A 4,692-nucleotide genomic window follows, 5' to 3' on the forward strand; every position below is an offset into this window, starting at 1 on the left:
GAAAACATGATCTGAATAATATGAATTTCTTAAAATCTGTGGAGACTTACTTTATGATCAATTGATGTAAATGGCTAAAGTATGCCTGAAAAGAATGTGTATTCTCCATTTGTTTAAGTATACTGTTTGTCATATATCCTTTACATCAAGTTTGTTTTTTATATCATTCAAATCTTTTATATTTGTTTCAGCTTAATGACAGTGAGAGAGGCATATTAAAACCTCATACTGGGCCGGGTGCAGTGGCTCACGCCTGTAATCCCAGCACTTTGGGAGGCTGAGGCTGGTGGATCACCTGAGGTCAGGAGTTCGAGACCAGCCTGGCCAACATGGTGAAACCCTGTCTCTACCAAAAATACAAAAATTAGCTGGGTGTGGTGGCAGGCACCTGTAATCTCAGCTACTTGGGAGGCTGAAGCAGGAGAATCTCTTGAATCCAGGAAACAGCAGTTGCAGTGAGCCGAGATCATGCCATTGCACTCCAACCTGGGGCACAAGAGCAAGACTTCGTCTCAAAAAAAAAAAAACTCACAGTGATGATGACTTTTTCTATTTCTCCGAATTGTGTTAATTTCTGCTTTATATAATTTGAAACTCTTCTATTAGGCTTCTACAAGTTTAAAATGATTATATCTTTGATGAATTCAACTTTTACTGAAAACTCTGTTTCTATGTCCTCATCTGTGAAATGGAGATAAAATGTATTTCATCAAGTTTTAAGAGGATTGAAATAGTTAATGTTTGTAAAATTTATAATCTTGTCTGAGTGTTATATATCTTTGGTGAATAAATCATCATCTTTCTATATCTCTAGTAATACTTTCTTCTTTGAAGTCTGTTTTTAATATTACATTATAAACATGATTTCTTTTGTTAGTATTTACCTGGTGCAAAATTTTCCATCCTTATACCTTCACCTTTGCTGTGTCTTAATGTTTTAAGTGTACACCTTATAAACAGGATATAGTTAGAGATCTATGTCTATGTTTGTATCTCTGTATATTTCTCTATCTTTTTGCGTCTAACAATCAATGCCTCTTTATATCGATTATTAGAACTGTATTTACATTCACTTCTAGGACGTTATTTTGTGTTTTACAACTGTCATTTACTTTCTTTTCTCTCCTTCACTTTTTGTGATTAATTGGCTTCATGTACTCAATCATATTATTACTCTTCACTTATTTCAATTTCTACTATTTTGTGGTTAATCATATTTTTTAAAGTGTGAGAGAAAAAACTGTTAACTTAGATTGTAAAACTTGCTCTAAAGACCAAGATGGAAATAAAAAGAAGTTTAGACAACAAAAAAAAACATTGTTAGAATTTTATAATCCATACCCAGCCTAACAAAATCTAATCAGGATAGTTTTGCCAATCTGCAGAGCAATACATGGAGCTCAAAATGCTTTTTCTGCCACCTCACTATTAATATAGGATAATAAAAGGATATTTGTCCAGGAGAGCTGCATATTGTTTTGAATAACTCCACAAATAAGACTGAATATATATTTAAGTGTACATATATGTTTGCCAATCTATTTGCTCATCATTTTTTTGTATCATCCCTTTCTTCTGGAAACATTTTCCTACTTCTTTTAGAAGTTCTGAGAGTGAACACATTTTTATTTTGTTGTCTAAACTTCTTTTTATTTCCATCTTGGTCTTTAGGGGAAATTTTACAATCTTAAGTTGACAGTTTTTTTTCTCTCACACTTAAAAAATATTATTCTATTGGCTTATGGCTTTCACGATTTCTGTTTAAAAATGGGGTAATTGTCATAATCTTACATGGGATCTGTTTTTCTCTTTGACTGCTCTTAAGATCTTTTCTTTGTGTTTTGTCTTCCATTTTATTATGATGTGACCAGGTTGGGTTTGTCTTTTGTTTATCCTACTTGGTTTCTATTGCGCTTAATGAATAATACATGTTATGTCTCTCATCAATTACAGAAAATTCTCAGCTATTTTTAAAATATTGCCTTTACTCCATTTCTTTGTTCTTTTTCTATAATTCTGAGTAAGCATGTTTTAGACCCTCTCATTCTTTGCTCTAGGACTTTTAACCTTTCTTTTTCATTTTCCATTTTGATTCTTTCTCTGGGCTGCTCTATGCTCAGTAATTCCTTCAGCTCTATCTTCCAGTTCACTAATTATCTCTTCAGCAAAATCTAACATAGTTTAAAAATTAATGTTTTAATTTCATTTTTTGTATTCATATAACATAAATTACACATATCATTGTATTATATTTTATGTTGTATTTTCATGTATATTATGTTTCCATTTCACTATGTTATCATTTATATATCTTTTTTACTTTGAAACATTTTATTAAGTTATTTTTCAAACTCACTGGGTAAATTGATAGTCTCTTCTTTGTTATATTTTAAATTATGTCTTATATTTCTCTATGTGTAGAGGAGAGAGAGGCAGTTTTTGGTGAAAAGTGGAAAACCTGCTAGACAAATTATAAAAGAGCCGTAACACTCATATCTTATACTTCTTAAAACATTATATATGTGTTTTTTTGTTCTGTGCCTGTTAAGTTCACTATCTAATATCTTTTCAGGTTTGATTCTTCTGTTATTTCTCCTGGTTCTTGCTTATGTGCCAGTGTCATTCATGTGTATTATAGAGCTTTTTTTTGTTTGTTTTAAATAAACCTTTTTAATTAGACCTTTATTCATGGGAATTACTTGAGGCTTGCCTTGGGGATGCATTCCCTCTAATAGGTTTTGTATTTGTTTTTGCAAGGTCCCTGGGGCATCTCTAGCCCTGGATCATTTTTAACTACTTGTTTGGCTCTAGATTTTAAAAATATCATTAGCTAGAGAAGGCTGGCTAATGGAAGGTCAATGGACCAACTTGCAGATGAAGAGGATTGAAAGAGGGATTGTTAGGTCCATATCAAAACCCTAGCTATGTCATATTCAACTCGTTTGCCAAAAGCATGGGGATTTTATTTTATTTTATTTTTTACCACAACACTTGTAACGTTATCCAGAAATTTTCAAGCTCTGTCTTCTTTTCTTTTTCTTTCTTTCCATTCCCAACATCAAACTGCACCCTAAGAGAACATAACATCAGAATATTGTAGGAAATAATCTAGTGAAATGTTTAGGGCTACTTTCCTCATAGTTCTAGGAAATCTCCTTCATCATCCCAAATTGTTAGCATACTCTCTCCTCTTCCAAAGCTTATACTGCTTCTTGCTCATACTATTAATAATGCCTTCCTTCAGCACTATTGGATTAATACATATCATATAGGTAGCTATGTGCGTGTGTATATATATATATATATATATATATGCATATTCTTTCTTTATAGCTAATCTATAATGTCCAATAGTCAATGATCATGTCCCTGTAGTTGTATATACTTCATCATTTTATACACTATTCCAGATAAATCAGGCATTTAGGAAAAGTTTGCTGATTAATTGGTAGTCCATCTCTGCCAAACCTAGGATCACTCTGTGAGCATCTACATTAACACTTACATTACTTTGCATGGTTCATAGGTGATATTGTTTGGCTGTGTCCCCACCCAAATGTCATCTTGAATTTCCACATGTTGTGGCAGCTACCCAGTGGGAGGTAATTGACTCATGGGGGCAGGTCTTTCCCATGCTGTTCTTGTGATAGTGAATAAGTCTCATGAGATCTGATGGTTTTATAAGCTCTCTCTTTGCTGACTGCCATCCATGTAAGACATGACTTGCTCCTCCTTGCCTTCCACCATAATTGTGAGAACTCCACAGCCATGTTGAACTGTGAGTCCATTAAAATCTCTTTTTCTTCCCAGTCTCGGATACGTCTTTATTAGCAGCATGAAAATGGACTAATATAATATGCTCGTCTTGCTAATTTGATCTTTCTTCTTGCAGGCTGTCTTTGCTTCTTCTCTGTTCCAGCCCTAATCTACTCACACTATCTTTGACTTCACCCTTTTCAGAACAATAAGGTCTTCTGGACAGCATATATCTCAGTCATAAAAATCCATGAGATTTAACCTAAAATTAGACTATCTTTTATTTCAAGTGCCTGACTTTCATTAATCTTGACTTTGTGCCTTAGATTCAAGCAGGTGAACCAATGCTTTCCTTTTTACACAAAATCATTAAAAGAAAAGAGAAAGGACCTTCATAAAACCAGGCACCAACCTGGATTGCCAGGAACTTGTTTGCCTTTATATTCCTGCAGCCTTGTGATATCACTGAACTCTCAACTGCATGTTTTACACTTTGGCAAATTCAAGGATCTATCCTGTCCCTGAGACTAGGGCACATATATGTCCTAAGCATATATGGAGCTCTAAACAGTACTCTACTGGCGTTGTATCATGCTGCTTTGCATCCTGATTTTAGCAAATGAAAGTGTCCTTTTTTTTCTCATGCTTATGTCCCAGATTTAGCTCATTGATGGCCTGGTACTTCTCATTTCTTTCAGTGTGGTTCTTGTCCATATGGAGGCTTGCTGTTGATTCTCCCTGATGTTGCCTATCTTCCTTGTCTCCTCCTTTTGATGGGAGCTTGGCTCCCTGTTGATAGTTTGCTCCATACCTGCATATACGTCTGTTCTCTAAATTTACTTGTCACTGTGCCTCCCATAGATTTCAAATAGGCTGCTACCTATTAAAGGCCACTTATCCCCAAGCTGATTCCTAACACTTTTAAATTAGTTAAGG

At 34.3% G+C, this 4,692-nt stretch overlaps 1 non-coding gene across 1 annotated transcript; it reads right to left on the minus strand.

The window, feature by feature from the left end:
- Window positions 1–2,428: 2,428 nt before the first annotated feature.
- LOC129478075 (U7 small nuclear RNA) lies at window positions 2,429–2,492 on the minus strand. Its single transcript, XR_008656241.1, has one exon. It is a non-coding gene; the product is annotated as a U7 small nuclear RNA (small nuclear RNA).
- Window positions 2,493–4,692: the final 2,200 nt, after the last annotated feature.

The sequence above is a fragment of the Symphalangus syndactylus genome, chromosome 2 (genome assembly GCF_028878055.3).
Source record: "Symphalangus syndactylus isolate Jambi chromosome 2, NHGRI_mSymSyn1-v2.1_pri, whole genome shotgun sequence".
Lineage (NCBI taxonomy): Eukaryota > Metazoa > Chordata > Mammalia > Primates > Hylobatidae > Symphalangus > Symphalangus syndactylus.